Source organism: Anopheles ziemanni, chromosome 2 (genome assembly GCF_943734765.1).
Source record: "Anopheles ziemanni chromosome 2, idAnoZiCoDA_A2_x.2, whole genome shotgun sequence".
NCBI lineage: Eukaryota > Metazoa > Arthropoda > Insecta > Diptera > Culicidae > Anopheles > Anopheles ziemanni.
In genome coordinates, this window is record NC_080705.1 from 53896003 (window position 1) to 53915638 (window position 19636).

The 19636-nt window shown below is 41.0% G+C and overlaps 1 pseudogene; it reads left to right on the plus strand.

Annotated features, from left to right (window-relative positions):
• The first annotated feature begins 562 nt into the window (after positions 1 to 562).
• Positions 563 to 19636, plus strand: part of LOC131293867 (uncharacterized) — a 29559-nt pseudogene continuing 10485 nt past the window's right edge.

Genomic DNA, 19636 nt, shown 5'->3' on the forward strand with positions numbered 1-19636 from the left:
CTCTTCAACGGATTCAGGACTCCGGTTTCACAATCCGTGTAGAGAAGTGTTCTTTCAATAAAAAACAAATCCGTTATCCGGGATATGTAATAGACAGTAACGGTATCTGACCTGATCCAGCAAAGATAAAAGCAATCATTAATCTGCCAGCACCATCCGATATAAGCGAAGTAAGGTCATTCCTTGGAGCAATCAATTATTATGGCCGTTTCATCCCAAATTTGCAAAATTTACGATATCCACTAGATGCCTTGTTGAAGGACGGAAAGCAATTTGATTGGTCAGTAGAGTGCCAGAATGTTTTTCAAAAATTCAAATCAATATTGGCATCAGACCTTTTGTTAACTCACTACGATCCACGACTCGAGATAGTAGTGTCAGCTGATGCATCTTCTGTTGGCCTGGGAGCAGCCTTAAGTCATCGATCCTCCACGTGTGCGCCAAGTTTTCACTGCAGTTTTTGAAGATGGAGCAAGCCCCCAAATGGGAGAATGCATTCAAAGTAAATTTTGATGCACTCCCGATCAGGCCGAGAGAAGCCGAGGTGCATGATTTACTCGGAATGCTACTTTCGAAGAAGGGCGTCGTGAAGCGAGCTCATCTGGTCTCGCCGGCGAACACTGTGTTCGTACAGATGAGCTCGAAGGAGGAGGCCGAAGAAATCGTGGAGCAGCACCGTGGCAAGCATGGTAAAACCATTGATGGTGTCTGCTACCCGATCGAAATTCAGCTTGCGGATGGCGCCACGGACATAAAAATCCTAGACCTGCCATACTTCGCCACCGACGAAACACTTGCAAAAGAGCTAGAAAAGTATGGGCAGGTATTGGCCGTTAGAGGGCTTACCCATGGTGAGAAATCTCCGCTAGCCGGTATTTTATCTGGTGTGCGTGTGGTGCGCATGGTGCGTAAGCATCCGATTGCATCGTATCTGCACATCGGAGGGGAGCTGACACACATCTCATACCAGGGGCAGGTAAAAACTTGTCAGTATTTCCCCAGCTCAAAAATGCAGCAACAAGCCGCAAAACATATTTCAAGCTGTTCTCTCGGTTAAGGAGAGAATTATGGACCTGAAGAGGAGGAAGAAAAGTGGCAAGCTCGTTTCCTTTGACCTCTCGCAGGCGTTTGATCGCGTCGACCGAGGCTTCCTGTGGACGACCATGACCTCCCTGGGATTCAATCCCCGGCTGGTTGGACTTCTCAGGTCTATTGGAGAGCGGTCTTTTTCCTGTCTGCTGGTAAATGGCCAGCTGTCCTCTTCTTTCCCCATCCAACGTTCCGTCAGACAAGGCGACCCTCTTTCCATGCATCTGTTTGTCCTCTACCTTCATCCCCTTATCACTGAGCTCGAAAGCATTTGCTGCGATCAGGATGACCTGATCAATGCATATGCTGACGATGTCTCAGTGATCACTTCCTCCTCCTCCAAAATCGAGCGGGTCAGAGACCCGGCTGTGGTTTGTCGCGTCGGTATGTGGCGCTCGGCAGCAAGACGTGGCAAAGGTCTCTCACATGATTGGATCACTGCTGTGGAACGGCTCTGGAGGCATCCGCGTACCTCTCCACCAGCTGGCATTACCACGAGACCGCGGTGGTCTAAACCTCCACATCCCCTCAATCACTACACAAGCACTACTTACAAACCGGTACCTTGCGGAGCAGGGTTGCTTGGTGATCGGGTCCGAGCACATCGCCAATGCTGGGAACCCACCCGACACCAACTCCGTCCCGTCGTCCTACCCTTGCCTCCGCAAGGTTATCCAGCATCTGGCGTACGTACCAGAAACTCTGCGACGAGCGCCAACAACACGTGGTCTGCGACGCGCAGCAACAAACGCCCTTCCGGACCCAAGGGTGGTTGGAGCTTCCCCACATACGCTGTGGAGAAGAGTGTGGGGAAACATAAGCTCGAGGAGGCTGACGTCAGCACAACGCTCCGCCCTATATCTGCTGGCAAACGGGAAGTTGCGACACGGGGAGCATCTATTCCGTGCCGGCAGAGCCGACACACCATCATGCCCGTTTTGTCCTGCTGTTGAGACCCTGGAGCACAAGTTTGCAGCATGCCCTCGCGTTGCTTTTGCGTGGGACATCCTGCAGACGCGACTGGAACAAGTTGCTCCAGGGTACCAGTTTCGTTTGGTTGATTTGCACTGGCCCGCTCTAAACAGAATAAGAGCGGGTACACGTAGTGCAATACTCTCTGTCTTTGCAAACTACATCATCCACATCACTGGAAACAATGATGCTGCGATTGATGTAGATGTCCTTACATGTTCCCTGTAAAAGCTTTCTGTATGTAAAATCATGCTTTTGTTTCTCATCATGCTGCTTGTCCAACAAGTAAAATTGTTAAATAGTACGTAAGGAAAAACTGTTGTACTAACGTAAATAAAAACCATGTTATAAAAAAAAATATACATATTTATTGTACATTGCAAATGATGAGCAAATAAAGAGCTAATGATCCTCGGCTTTAAAAAGGTTGGGGAGCACTGGGCATTCGAAAAGTATCAGTGCATGACACCAATACGAGCGTTGTCCATTTATCCATCTAAACTCAAAACCAATCATACACTCAAACGATTAATTTGTTTAATTTAAGACTATTTTCAAAGCCGGGGCAGATTTATTCAGAAAAGCGGTCAAGGTTATTACCAAAAAAGTTAAAAGAAATGCTTTTTATTCAACAAAATGCTTAAACTATTAAAGAAATTATTTATATTATCTTCCAGTTAAAACAATAGAGTGGAATTAACTGTAAAACAGATTGTTTTTTTCTCTATAATTTACAACATTACTGCTATGCTCAATACTTACAAGAGTTATGAAATTATTCGAAAATAAAATTTAAAAAAAAACATCAGGATTTTTCTTTTATATTTATCAGAACTTTGAAAGCAATATTTTTATTCTACTAGTTGATTAAAGTTTCGAAAAATCTTATGTTTATTTTTGACAACTAAATGAATGAAAGAACCGCGATTCACATTCGATTCATCTCAATGAAAGAACTGGATCGTTCACGTTCAGGCAAAAGAATCGAATTGCCCAAGTCTAATACAATGTGGTTGGCCTCGTGACAAAGTGTGTGAAGGAGATCTCGATCACGATTTTACGCAAGAAGGGAAGCCTTATTAACCTTATCAGTAGTGGATGGTTTTATACTATTTGGAGAGAGAGTTGTAGTTCCAAGAAGCCTTCAGCAACGATGTCTTCGTCAATTTCACCGTGGACATCCTGGTATTCATAGAATGAAATCACTAGCTTGGAGCTACGTATACTGGCCATCCATCGATCATGAAATAAGCCAGTGTGTATCAACTTGCGAGAAGTGTCAGGCCGCAGCAAAATCACCTCCACATTCAGCTGCTGTTACATGGCCAAAGCCTTCAACTCCATGGCAACGGGTGCATATTGATTATGCTTGCCTAGTGGGAGGAGACAATTTCCTGATTGTCGTTGATGCTTATTCTAAATGGCCAGAGATTATTAAAACTGCAAGTACTACAACTACGACTACTATAACCATTCTACGAGGATTATTTGCACGTTTCGGTACACCAGTCACACTCGCAAGCGACAACGGCACACAGTTCACCAGTGAAGCGTTTGCTACATTTTGTACCCAAAATGGCATTCAACATGTAAACGGCACCATTTCATCCGCAATCTAATGGCCAAGCGGAGAGATTTGTAGACACATTTAAGAGGGGAATGTAAAAGATTTGTGCAGAGGACACGTCACTTCCGGAAGCGCTGGACTTATTCCTACAAGCGTATGCCCCCTAACATTTTTTTTAATGTTGAGGTCAATTTATTCTTGTCAAATACCAAATTTGAAGGCGATTGCATCAATATTTTTCGAGAAAATCACTTAAAACTACGAAGCTGTCTCTTTTTCAAAAAACCATACCGTAGGCAGATAGTTCGCCCACCTTGAGATAAAAGCAACCACTGCGTAAAAAATGTTATGTTTTTCTAAAGCTTTGAGTGTTTTTAGGAATTATCAAAACGTTACTTGAATTTTTAGAGCACGAGAAATAATTTTAATTTCGATGCAAAAGTGGGCCAAAATAGATGCAAGGAAATCTGGTTTCGATTGAATTTGTATGCATTTTGACACTGACAGCTGGTTGTCAGAAATTGTCTAAACGAAAATCCGATGATCTTGCAAAAGTGAAATTTAAAATATCGATTTAAACATTTTATCTTACTTATTTAACAAAAGTCGGAGACCTGGCTCGACCCAAGTCTGCCATCTTCGCTGGTATTTGGCGATGAATTTCGAGTCTACCGCCGTGATAGGAATAGCAACAACAGCGCTCACGCTCGCGGGGGAGGAGTGCTCACCGCCTGCCCAACTACCCATTTGAATGCTATAAACTCGAGTTGAGCGGGTTATAGCCGGCTATCTGCAAATAATAGCCGGCAGCGACAACTCCCCGCGATAGCAGCGTCTTCGCGGGCTATTTCAGTGGTGAGCGCGCGAGAACCCCCGGGCCTTGAGTTACTTTTCCCCGCGGTGTATTTGTTTCTTTCACTCCGATGCTTGGCTGTGACGTCACAGCCCGTGCGCCGAATAAACACGCTGAACGAAAATAATTTCCTTTTACTCTATTTATTTACCGATTTTTTGGTTGCTTACAGTTTAATTACGCGATCTTCGGCATCCTGTAATAAATAAAGAATTTAAAAAAGAAAACAATTACTTATCTGTGAAAATCGTCTTTGAGTTGATATTCTTGGTTAACGATAGCAGAGTTGTTATTTATTATTTACGATATCAACTGAACACAGTTGATGCCTATGTTATCGGATGTTCACGATTTGTTCATTAATCTTTTCATACGATAACAATATTTTAATATTATTCTACAAAATTTCACGGACTACATTATTTGTAATGAATAATACTGTTGGGGCGTTATATGAAAGCAAATGTTAGCAAATTTTTGTTTTTAAATTTGTGAAGCCAAGCTTACGGGTACGATCCTTACTACTGTGACAGTAAATATAAAAATTAGCTTACCATCTGATCTGCCTGTTTATCCGCTATGATGATGTTGAGGGTCACGATATTGGTGCTGTTGAAAGTTGCAGACGTCAGGTTATGCCCAACTTTTCAAACGCGTATCGAAGAAAAAATTATCTAGAATGTTTCCAAAATGTTAGTAACCAAGTAAAGTCCTACACAATTTAATTTGTCTTATAACATTCACCTTACCTGAATGGTTCACGGCAGTATTCGAATTTATGCGAATGAAATCCTCTCGAATCAATTATTTAAATCTGGATAAAAGATCAAGGAGATAAGAGATCACAAACATTTAACATTTGGACATGTGTAGCATAATGAATATAATTGTCGAAATGTATTAAAACTTACCAACATGTAACTCCATTCTGGGATGTCTCGCAAGCTTCGATTACCATCGAAACTGAACCCAAACACAGATATATAAAATGTGCTTGGAAAAAAAAACTAATTTCAATAGAAAGCGTTAAGTTTTCTACTTCACATCATTGTTGGTCTTCACTAGCATATTTCCTGTCCTCGCAAACATCATGTTTAAATGTTCGTACCACTGAAAGTAAAGAATAATATTTCAACAGATATCAATGCACTCTTTCGAATTTACGAGTTTAATGAAGTATAATTACCTGACTTCTGCCGATGATTAGTCTAGCGATATCAATGCTCCATGCGTGATCTCCTGTTTTCTTTCGCACATTTTAATAATGAAGTGTGTATTCAATAAACACATTCGCACATCCACTAACTAACACAACTTATAAGGTTTTTATAACCTCATCGTAGTTTGGTGACACTGGAGGCAGCAAGAAATCTACAAAAATACAACAAAAGTTTCGAAAAGCATTATTTCGGTTCAATAATTTTCACAACAAGCCTCACCTGATAGATGATCCTTTGTAACAGTTGATGCAATACGTCTATTCCGGAAGATTTCCTCTTGGTTATTTCCGATGTCTTTTGTGCAAGTGCTGGATATCACAAATGGAAACGTAGCCACAGCGCTTACACTAGATTTTCACCGGCTGTGTAGCTGTAAACACAGAACACAATCAGAGCAATGCAAAATTTAGGGATCAATGTCGGATGAAGAAAACTTTATATTCGCTGTACTGAAAGAATAGAACATCATATTAAAATGATATACTATTTCGGTCGAAATTTGAAACAGTCCCATTGCTTCAGCTTACCTGATTGTTTGCATTTCTTTGCTGTCCATCTTGCTAAACAATAGATGGGTACGTCTTTCGAGTTTGATGATCCAGAATGATCGCAGTGAATGCTGTGTGATCCGTGGTCCCAGTGCGTAATCAGAACGAAAACACAAAACGCAATTCACTTTCACGAAGCTGCAGGAATACAACAAAATAATAGCGAATGATTTTTTCCCAATGATACACAATTCACAGCTTACTTGATTGTTTACGATGTTCCTCTTTTGATAACCAAAGCGGTGGATGCGTTCATCGATCTCAAAATAAAACAAAAGGGGTTTTGGATTCATCGCAACCCTGAAGTTTTTCCGCGTTTGCCGTAGTCATGCTATTGAAAAATAACAACACAATGAAAACCCAAATCACGATGCTGCAAGAACATAAATGAATATTTAAAACAATAAACTAATTTGGATTAAACACTTTCACTTTCACTGCACAACTTACCTCTTTGTTTACATTTGCCTGCCAAGGATCCACGTCTCGATCAGCTTGTCCGGAACTTATCATCCGGCGGTAAAAACTTCGGCCATTTTCGGGTCCGCAACGTATGTCGAACGGTTGATTGTTGTTTGATAGTGCAAAATGTTACTCTGTAACAGCTAAAATGTAAAAATAACATGTAATTATCAGCAAAAAACTTTAGCGAACTTACCGTGCTGCTTTGTTTACTTCGATGTGTCAAAATCACTCTGAGTGTGCGATGCGCCGTGCGAAGGGGAAAAAACATCCAAACGCACATCGTCGCGCGCGTTCTATCGCACAAAAAGGACGCTTCTTTGCTATCGCGGCATCTGCGGCGGGCTATTTTCGAGAGCGGGATCGAAAAATTTGGCTAAGTCCGCGAGCGACGTGTCTCCGCCGCTATCGCGTCATCTGCGGACGGCAATCGTCAAGAGTGGCATCGCAAAAATCGGCTAAGTCCGCGAGAGCTGGTTTTTTTTGTATGGAGTTTTCTCCGGCCTGCTCAATTTTCAAATGCCACCCAATTCCAGGCTGGTTGGGCATTGTCTGCCGTCTCATGAACACCTTACGTGCCACTCATCTATTGAGATACTGTGCGTTCCCAACTACCCATTTGAATGCGATAAACTCGAGTTGAGCGGGTTATAGCCGGCTATCTGCAAATAATAGCCGACAGCGACAACTCCCCGCGATAGCAGCGTCTTCGCGGCCTATTTCAGTGGTGAGCGCGCGAGCACCCCAGGGCCTTGAGTTACTTTTCCCCGCGGTGTATTTGTTTCTTTCACTCCGACGCTTGGCTGTGACGTCACAGCCCGTGCGCCGAATAAATACGTTGAACGAAAATAATTTCAGTTTATTTTTCTTTTTATTTACCATTTTCTTCGCTGGTAGTTCTCAATGTTTACAACGTGGGATGAAATAATAAATCTGAAATGAAATATAAGAAAAAAAACATAAATAAATAACTATTCCCGTGAAAAGCATTAACGAGTTAATATTTTTGGTTGATGATATCAACATAGCAGATTTGATACTAAATGTTTGGGATATTAACTAAACACGGTTATTAAATTACATTTTTTTTAGCAACATACATTGTTATTCATACCCAAATTTAATGTAATGATGTAAATCTTTTGATTCTAAATGTTTACGATATCAACTAAAGACGATTGATTCTAATTAATTATGATATTAACTAAACACGGTTATTAAATTACATATTGCTTAGCAATATACCTTGTAAATGATATCAATTTTTTACAAAATGATAATAAATCTTTGAGATATGATAGGTATGCATTAAACAACATGCAGATTACAACAAATGAATGAATACCAATAGCAAATGTTTGGCCACGAAACTAAAGAAGACTGTTCTTTTTAATGGTATGCTATGGAATACCATATCACGCCAAATATTCCGTTCTGTGTTATCAAGATTGTAAGTCCTAACATAATAAAATATGAGCTTACTAATTAATTGCTAGTCGTACCTTCTATGATGATGATCCGTATCACTAGAAATTTAGTTGAGGAAGCTAAGATCTTCTTCTTCCTTGTCGAAACACGCATCTAAGGGGTGCTGGTCTTATATACGGCAAATGATCTACAACGTATCAAAAATATTATTAATTACAACCCAAAAAATGCTGTGAACTACTTCACGGCATGTGTGTAGCTGCTGTTTAATTTATCTTTAAATAGATAGCTTACCTGTATAGTTTGCAACGGTAATCCGTTGCTTGTAATTTCTTCTAATTATCTCGAATACAAAAAAGCATTTGCTGCTGAAAGAGAAGAAAAAATATAATATCTATAAATATATGTTCATTACCAATTATTTTCAACCGATATTCACCTTCATCAACACAGAAGCATATTCTTTTCACATTAGCGCAATATCCGATACCTAGATGCAAATTATCGTGGATACTACCCTGGTGGTTTTTTCCGTGATGTGCTTGACGTGCGTGTATTACTCAAAATCGTGCTACGGAGAATCTGGAGGCACGGGCGGATTTACTTCTACCTAAAGCAGGTATCTACAGGCCACGGATTCTTCCGCGGATATCTCTCTGCAATTGCCGAAGTTTCGATGAGGTACACAGCCGATTGCTGTTCGGGCACATGCTGATTTTCGCCTAGGTGAATACTGCGGAAATGCACATGCTCCATAGCAGCAACTTTTTGAATCTATGACCTATAGATAATTCGACACGTCGCTCGGCTCTGATCCCCTGATTGCACGCGTCGGCGCCTACTGCAAGGACAGCCTGAAACCGAACCTATCCAAACACACTTGTTTGTACCTTTTCTAAAGGATTTCGACTGTCTTCCATGTCATTCGCCTTTGATTTTGGGGCTCTGAACACGCAACGCCTGATTTTTAGCACATTCTGAAACTGAAGTGTGATCGGAAAGCACCACTGAAAGAAGCAAGTGTAGCTGAAAGAACCGAAAACATTGAATTAGTCACACGATGTCAACTGACTATTTCGAGACAATCATTTTTCCTGCAAATCTCAGCTGATTGCACAGCAAATCCTACCGCGTAAGCAAAACATTCACGCTTTATCGGTATTGTGAAGTTGAAGCCGCTGGTATCAATTTGTGCACGAAACTATACTATCCGCTACCCGTGCTGCTGAAATGACGTAATTCAGTTATGTAAACACATTGGGAACTATTTCATGACAAACACTTCATACTTTACCTGATATGAACTGATGATTCCATAAATAGTTTCGAAAACGTGTAGAACTATCTGGACGAATCAATTGTTTACGCTCTTGATGTCGTTAATATTCTGTGAAGAAACAGGGCACTGCTTTTGGTGCTGTAAAAACAGAACATTGATTAAACGTTAATTAACATTCTGGAAAACAACACACTTGCATGATCGGTTTGATTGCTTCGGCATTACTTCACCTTATTTTCAATGCCGGTCCTACAGCAATGCATTCGATAATCGAAAAATACAAGCCCTTTCTCTTTTCAACCAGTTTAATCCTGAAGCATATCCGTGAACACTTGATGTAACCACCAATTCGACAAAAGTTTGCTCTGATGATGGTGAATAGTAATGTTAGAAATATTATGATTATAAACTATTTCTAATGCCGAAACACTTTCACTTCACTGCTTACCTGATTGTTTACGTTTTCACTGTACAGGATCCATCGCCCTCCGGTGGTTAAAATACGACGCGAACTGGTCAGAATCGTATGTTAAATGGTTGAATGTTGATTGATGAAGCGAAATATTAACCTATAACAGCTGAAATGTAGAAATAAAATGTAATTATCAGCGAAAAACTTTAGCGAACTTACCGTGCTGCTTTGTTTACTTCGATGTGTCAAAATAACTCTGCGTGTGAGATGCGCCGTACGAACGGGAAAAAACATCCACACGCACATCGTCGCGCTCGTTCGATCGCACAAAAAGGACGCTCCTTTGCTATCGCGGCATCTGCGGCGGGCTATGTTCGAGAGCGGGATCGAAAAATTTGGCTAAGTCCGCGAGCGACGGGTCTCCGCCACTATCGCGGCATCTGCGGACGGCAATCATCGAGTGTGGCATCGTAAAAATCGGCTAAGTCCGAGAGAGCTGGTTTTTTTTGTATGGAGTTTTCTCCGGCCTGCTCAATTTTCAAATGGAACTCAATTCCGGGCTGGTTGGGTTTGCATTAAACTCTCGAATTCACGCCTCTACGTAATAGCCGCATACCTCCCGCCCGATATGAGCAGAAATGAACAAGTCATTGAAGAAATTCTTGACTGCATAAACGGCATCTGTACAACTATGCTCCCAGGGTACGGGATACTCATACTAGGTGATTTCAACCAGCCCGCGATCGCTTGGTCTGTACCTCCCGAATGTCCCGACATTCCCTTTCAGTATCTAAATCCTCATTCGCGATGCTCAAGTTCTAATCGACTCATTGATGGCTTGACGCAAAATGCTCTCTTCCAGTTGAACAGCGTGACAAATTCATCTGGTCGCGTTCTCGATCTCGTAATGGCAAACTACAACATAGCGGAACTATCTTCTGTCATAACAACATGTGATACACCGCTGCTACCCGTTGACACTCATCATCCTCCACTTATTATGGAATTGATAGCCGCCGCAGACCCCTACACGTATATCAGTTCACATATGGAGCCACGGCTAAATTTTGCACGGACTGATACGAATATACTCGGGCAGATGCTTTCTTCGTTCAATGCCACTTTTCACTGCTCTGACTTTCCATCGGTTGATCATGCTGTTGAAGCGTTCCTAAGCTTTACACGTAACGCCTTACGCACTTGCACCCCAATTGTGCAGCCCTCCCGCGGGCCCGTGTGGGGTGATAGAACACTCCGTCTACTGAAAAGGGACAAACGTGCTGCTTACCGCCGCCACCAGCAACACCATACTATGGATACACGCTTCTATTACAACGCCGTCCACTCGTTATACCGACGCTACAATAGGATATGCTACCAAAACTACGCTCGACGAATGGAGCTCAAGTTTCGTCGCTGCCCTCGTGCTCTCTGGAACTTTGTCAACTGTAAGCGAAAATCGCCAAGCCTTCCTGGTTCTGTCTCATACAACGGCGTGATTGGAAACACAATGCCCGAAATGTGCGAAATTTTTGCCACAAGGTTCCAAGACTCCTTCCTTCCTGACATAACAGACCAGACCGTAATCACAGCAGCCCTCACAAATACGCCAATTACCGCAGTCAATCCAGGCATCCCTATCTTCAATTCTGACTCGGTCATAAAAGCTATCGACAAAATAAAACCCTCGCACACACCTGGTCCAGACGGAATCCCATCGGTCCCATTGAAAAGCTGTCGTGATGTTTTTGCCCCCATTCTCTGCAAAATTTTCGACGCTTCATTCCGCATAGGGGTGTACCCTGCTTCATGGAAAGTGTCTTGGTTGACGCCTACACACAAAAAAGAGGATAAAACTGATGCGAAAAACTACCGTGGCATAACGTCCTTATGCGCCTGCGCCAAAGCTTTTGAACTACTGATATACGACCCACTGCTCGCCAGCGCTAAGAATTACATCTCTGCAAATCAACACGGATTTTTCCCCAAGAGATCAACGACAACGAACCTATTAGAATTCACCAATCTCGTGCACACCTCAATTGATGCCGGAATGCAGATGGACGCAATCTACACCGACATCAAAGCAGCATTCGACAGCATCCCACATTCCATCCTTCTCAGAAAGCTTGACACCCTCGGGCTTCCCAATCTGATGATGGACTGGTTAAGATCCTATCTTTGTGACCGCGCATACTTGGTAAAATTAGGAGATAGCCTATCTCGCCGTATTAAAGTTACATCAGGTGTACCACAGGGCAGCAACCTAGGGCCGTTGCTGTTCATCCTGTACATGAATGATTTGTCGCTTGTCCTTCCCGCTAAATGTCACCTGCTTTACGCTGATGATGCAAAATTATTCATTCCTGTAAAAGATACAACCGATCAAGTTCGGCTCCAAAGTATCTTGGATACTTTTTCTTCCTGGTGCTCCAGAAACTGCCTCCATCTCAGCACAGAGAAATGCGTCACCATAACCTTCAGCCGATCTCGTGAACCTCGTCTCTACGACTACACATTGAACGGTACAACCCTGACCCGTAAAGATTGCGTGTGCGATCTTGGAGTTCTTCTCGACCAAAAACTTAATTATGACAAACAATTGAACAACGTCGTTTCTAGAGGAAACCAGCTGGTTGGTCTGCTTGCTAAGCTTACTCGAGAACTTCGTGACCCAACCACTGTGAAAATGATTTACTGTTCCTTGGTCAGACCGGTGCTTGAGTATGCATCTGAGGTGTGGTGGCCAAATGCTACCCAACCAGTAGCACGGATCGAATCCATACAACGTAAAGCCACCCGTTATGCATTACGCCACTGGAACGCAATGGACTATACCACCCGGTGCGCCTTACTTGGCCTTGATACCCTAGACGAGCGACATCGCACGGCACAATGCGTCTTCATTGCGAACCTGTTGAACAGCAACATCGATTCTCCTGAGCTGCTTTCTGCTATCAACCTATACGCCCCCACCAGAGCACTTCGTTCACGCGACATGATCACCTTAGCTGATCATCGTACACGTTTTGGAGGTTTGTCCCCGCTTATCACCATGTGTCGCCAATTTAACTCAATATGTGATCTCTTCGAGCCGGGCATCACACGTGCCCAGTTTGTCAACCGTCTCCGCAACTCCCGCAGCCATTAATAATCCCTTATCTGTGACGTGAAACGTGTAACTATACCGTAATTGTAATCAACCGTGTACCAAAATTCGAGAGGGCTACACAGTCTGTCGAATAAATGAATAAAATAAAATAAATAAATGTAAATAGCAGATTTAAATTATTATAAAGATTTTTAAAACCATGAAACACATAAAAAAGGCATTTTTCATGTAGGCCAAAACTGGTACACAGGTGGGCCAAAATAGAAGCAAAGCGGGCAAAAATAGCGACCAAAAGTGTGTTCGGAAATTGATAATTTTTCAGTGAAAACATCAAATAAACTAAAACATTTGAATTTTAATGCATGCTTAGATAGTTACTCTACATTATCATACACAGTTTATCGTGATATGATCGGTACAATTAATGCAACGATTTATTTTGTGGTGACCCTTCCCTAAGTGGGCCAAAATGGGTACTTTTACCCTATCTTTTGTTCTAGATGCCGTAATGAGTTGAAATTTTCAGTGATGATATTTAAGAATGTTTTCTAATACATCTCATTTAAATAATAATTTTGAAAGTTCAATAAGTACATTTTTCTGTAAGCCGTACACTTTCAATAAGTAATTGTACTTCTTTTATACTTAATAAATTACGATGAAGTTAGTTTTTGGTATTTTCCAACATTTCGAAATATATTTCTATAACATTTTACATTTTGGACAATATTGACATTAAATGTTCAAGTTCTTCAGTAAATTCAACATCTTAAATTTAACCATTACTCGTTCAACCTCCTACCCGGATAGTTTTTGGAATTTTGTTTTCTTAAAAGAATTTCGTTTGGATTGACGTATCGGTATGAAACTTTTAGAATGCCTAGAAAAACTCATTTTCTATCGTTTTGCTAATGAAAAAACAAATTCCAAGGAAGTTGAATAATTTTTATTCGCGTTTTTCGCCTGATACCCCTCAAACGTTCAACTAGACTACCCGGGTAGTCCATACATTCTGTATGGGAGATTCTGTTTTCCTGTACTTTAATATCTTTTAAATGAGAAGTCGGATCGATTTGAAATTTTCGGTGAAGTAACTTGAGAGTGTTTCCCAAATTATTGTATAACTTTTATAATTTGAAAAATTCATTAAGTATGTTAATTTGAAGTTCACATATATGACCTAAACCTGTGTAGGTCCAACATTTTAGATAAGAGTTAACCTTTTCTGTATTTCAGTACGCATATTTTTGAAACGCATTGAACATTGAAACTGAATTTACATTTTACATTTACATACATTTTTTTTCCAAAAATGTTTTGGAATGATTGTTTGTTTCAATCGGAAACACGAATTCTATAATTTTAAACATTTATGCCTTACGTTTAGATCCTAAAATCTTAATCAAATATTAAGTACAAGTATGCGCCACAAACACGTTTATTAATCCACTTCTATTCGACTATGTGTGTGATTCAATGTGCAACAAAAGCTACGTAAAAGTGAGAGTTATGGAAAAACTTAATCCTTAGAATAGATAAAACAACACAGACACATTGAAGAATATAAACATAACAAATCTCAAAAACAAAATAAACGGACATATGGTGATAAATTTACGTGTTTCTTTTGTAGTTACGGTAATATCTTGTCATTTTATAGCTAGAATATCAATTATAAATTCACTATAGATCAGGGTTCGGCAAAGTCCGGCCCACCAACTGATTTTATCCAAAAGTTTCAAAAAGTTTAATGATAAAGATTAAAATATTTTATCCTACCACTTTTTATGTAACTTGAGAACATCAAAACCTTCCTTCTTCATGCGAAGAAAGTTAATTATAGTTTCATTTGTTTGCTCTGCTACAGTATTGTCCAGCAAACGGTTGCCATCTTCTTGCCTTCGCACAGTACGCCTGTTGCGTTGTTGCAAGTTTTGGGTACTCAACTCGATGACCCGCGATAGGGTAGTTAGTCACACTTCACTCATCAAAAGATTATCCATCTTTTACTTTTTGTGTGAATTGAAATAAGATCTTGTTTGCTGTGAAGGAAGATTTTTGAGTTAACTGAAAAATCAAAAACAAAAACCTCTTTGCGCCGCAAACTTTTTGAGTTTGCGGCTCGTGTAGCGTGGCTCACAGAATTGGTACCACAAAAAGCGGCTACACGAACCGCAAAGATTTTGACGTAAACTTATACGGTTTTTGAGTTCGCGGTTGGAGTTTGCGGTTCGTGTAGCGGCCCGGATAGATGCAAATTATGTACACATACATATATAGTCAACCATTCGAAAAAGACGTTACTGTTCACAAATTCTATCCACGCTGTGAGTCAATTATTTTAAACGATTGAACGGTTTTATTGAATATCTGTTAAGGAAATTGTATATTGTGGTATACACAAATCATAGGAGGGTCCATAGAAACGGAAATGTAAGATTTATTCTTACCATTCGAAGGAGAAACAGGATTAATTTGCCCTTTGAGGAGTAGTGAGTAGGCCTTTTATGCCCTTTGAAACTGGAAAAGAAGTGTTAGAAAAGAATGACGCGTTGGAGGCACTGATCCCGCTGGGTGCATATGTGAAAACAAGCTTGGTGTCAGCTGAAGACGATGAACAGAAACTTTCACTGCAATGACGGCATCGATGATTCACAGCGTGTATACAATTTGCGGATGCGAATTTGATGAAACATTTTCTCGCGTGTGTATCTTACACGCACAGCGGTTCTTATTTCGATCAGATCCGTCGGAGACGTCCAACATATCTGAAGGACGTCGCTACATTCGGGAGCACGTGTTCTCCCTGTTCTCCCGTCGCAATATATTATGCGAATGAATGCAGACGCACACGCGGAACAATACCCACTAGCCGCGGAAGCCATTAAGAAAAAAAACCTACGTGGATGACTACTTTGACAGTTGTGACTTGGTAGAGGAAGCCACGGAGAGAGCTAAACAAGTCAAATGCCCCGCGGTACAAAATGAGTGCTTGCACACAATTTCCACCCGTTTCACTGTCTGTTTTACCCACCCTACCCTAAAAACTGCTGCTTGCACACAACCGCTAGCTACTCTTCAAACACCGCCTTCCTGCTTCACCCCCTATAGGGTCCATGGTTCAAATATCTCTCACTCTCCTCGAAACCTAACTACATTTGCCACAGTAGGAAGGTTTGATTCACATCTGGTCAAAGTTTTATTCCGGATATTTTTCTACAATGTTACTGCCGATTTTTAGTGCGATTGATTAATATATACAACCGGACGCACTTACAAATAAATAGTATCCAATCAAACATATTTTTTTATGGTTTATTTCTTCGCAAACACGTTTTTTGCTCACCAATTAGATTTATTTTTGACCATCGTATTTTTCCATAGTAGCCGTCAGCATTCCTGCTGTCTAAAGACAAATCAGTGTAGTGATGGGATAGCTCCAGAAAAGAACGACATCTTCGCATCCGATCCAGCAAAGGAGCGAGTCCTTTCGTAGATAAAAAAATATGGTATTATAACACCATAATCTTTATTCATTTATTCATTATTTTATGCTACTGATTAAGTCACGGACAAAACGAATATTAGAATTATATTCGCTGCTCGATCAAATACTGCTTTTTATAGTTGACTCGTGCGTCGAAAAGATAACTTGATTGCTCAGGCAAGTACGCAGTAAAGCCTGAAATTGGCAATTGGTTAATGCTAGTCTACCTGTCCCGTGTGAGCAAGGAGCTGGTATTCAGGTGGCTATATGATTTCACAGCTTATGTAATTACAAGCTTTCAAACAATTTGTTACCGGTAAATGATTGCTCCGGAGCGAACAGCTTTCGTCAAATTGTCTGCATGCCAGTCATTTGCCACTTACCAACGAGTGGGTCAATCTTTAAGCACAATGAATCTTCATAATGCAATATGAGGAGCCAATAAAACTTAATTTACGGTTGGAATGAAAAATTTCTTATATGGAGCAAATGAATACATACGATCCAGCTCCAACGTTCCAACTCTAGTTCAGTGTTGATAGCTGCCAGCAGCACTTGGAGTGCGTCGTGTGCAGTAAAAATATAAGTGTGAAAAATAGTTGTGTTTTCAATCTAACCAAGCTCGTTAATAGATAAGATTGGTTAATAAAGTGTTTGCTTTCATTTTAACATGTAAAGCAGATGAAAATCGATCGTGCTTCAGTATTGTCAACGCTCTTCCACTTGATGCTGGCAATGGAAAGAAGATAAGTATTCCATCTTTATATTGTGCATAATTGTACATAATAAGTGATATAGTCTTTCTTCTTTTGCAGGTTTTGCCAGAAGTAGACCTAGGAGTAGTGCCAGTGAAGTGTAAAACGAGAAATTAAATTAATAAAACGGTAACATAACCTAAAGGTAAATTCCAAAATAGTTGTTGTTTACATTTTCGGATGACATTTCCCTCGTGGGCAATGGGTGACCCGGAGGGTATGGGGAAAAATGTGGGAAGGGAGAAACGAGGAGGGGTAACCCATAAAAGAAGGAGAGTGAGTTCTTTCCTCTCATTTTTCGAATTACTGAACGCCATATATCAAAAAGACTCCTATTGCTTGGCGTTCAGTAATTCAAGCATATGGCGTTCAGTAATTCTAATGTATGGCGTTCAGTGATTGCATACAAGTTTTTGTACACCGGGGTGTATTCACGCACAGGCGGGGTTCAATATGCGGAATTGGGTGAGCAGCAGCCAAGAAGTCGCAGAAGAGCTACAAGAAAACGCCACCACAAAGAAGAAAACCATCGAGATCGACCAGAATGAGCGATTCCCTCGAGTGCTGGGCATAGAGTGGGACCCTAAGTCGGATACGCTGAAATTTCCCGCGAGCTGGCAGGATCACTTGATACCAAGATAAATACACACTATATAAGGTAGCGTAATGTAGAGCATTTTGACGTCTACACTGCAAAAAATCGAAAAATAGCTTTTGACAGTATGCTGATACTCAAATTTGGCGGGAATCGCTCTTAGAAGACAAACAAACAACAACGCTTGAGAACCAAACAAACCGATTCTTCAACTGCTTTTGTTTTGTTCGCATGGAAAATGTTTAAGAAGCCGTTGGCCGAAGCGGGTCACCGATTTTTCGACGAAATGTATCGAAATTTCACCTCACGTACCTTCTCGTTACTCGCATAGTTGTTTACATTCTATGCTGTTTATCACCATGCTGTCAAAAGCCACGGTCGCCATTTTCTAAAAAAATACCTCCTAAAAAGTCACCTATTCGATATTAGATCATCTTGCTTGATACCATACGTCACCGGGAAAAAGGTTCCCACCAAGAAGGTCACTCTGAGCCTCCTCGCACCGATGTTGATCCATGGGCGCATTCTCATGCAGGATTTGTGGCGCGCTGGTGTGGAATGGGATGCTGACGCCGAGCTTGACGAAGAAGAGGTTGATGGGAGCTAAGTTGAGTTGCACCAGAGGAAAATTTCCATTGATGTAGTGAATCCTTCTGAGCCACCAGAATTCATGGGCGGCGGGATGTTGGTAAGTAAACACGTGCTGGCCAGCAAACAACAGTGACAGAATGCGAAGTGACAGATTACGAAGAAACTAGGTAGCGAGGGCAACCTAGCTCCCGATTTTATATCAAGGCTACGAGGAACTAGGAACCCGTGATAAGGAACTAAGCAGGGACTAGGAAAGATAATGATAACGATGGGCCGGCAACGAGGTCAAAGTAGGGGAAGATGGGGCAAGACGCTCTGGTGGGGTAAGATGCCCCGGCCTGTTTTAAGCTGAATTAAGCCATTTAAAAATAATTTAAATAATAGAATATGTTCATCAACGTATCTAATATAGCCCATAAAAATTTCACTACACGAAATAACCATTTCAAAAAGAAAACGAGAAAAAAACCTAATTGACTCTAAATGATCTAATATTTTGTAATTTTTATGTAAGGTATGGCATGCTTTGATATTATATTTTTTCAACACACAGGCCTTCGTTTACTACCTGATAGTGGTATTTAACGAATACCGAAGAGAAACTGTTTTAAAATTCTCAAAATTTTAAATAAAATACATAAAACGGACGATCATCAGAGTGGGGCAAGATGCACCGGCCGAGGTGGGGTAAGATGCCCTAGCATTTCAAATGTAAACAATGGGACAGGACGCACCATTAAAACAAGAGCAAGTCGCACGGTGCCTCCATTATCCACGCATTGTTGATTTAAATAAGTCTTATATTAAACATGTCATGTGAGTTTAATAGAAACGAATAGTTTTTAGTTCTTCATATGAAATTTGTGTAAATTTTTCATGAAGTTCAACTGTGTTTTCAAACCACAGATCATCTGGATTACAAAACGTCAAATTTTGACTCTGTCAGAAGTGCTATCTGCAAGGTTGATGTAATTGTAAAGGTAGGACTAAGGAGGTTTGTTTAAAAGGCCAAAAACAGATCCGTGAAAATATTCAATAATTGTTCGGAATTCAGCAACGAATTTATACCCAAACTGTCTTTTGAATGATACACCACAAAATTCAATGCAATGTGGGTTACATGGGCTCAGTATTGGACTGATTAATCGTGCCTCTGCATAGACTAACCATTCAACAAGCAACCTTGGTCCATCTCCTGCTTGTTTTGGGTCGCCTTGCCCCATGTTTACGTAGTGGTACGTCCTGCCCCACCGGTTGGGCCATCTT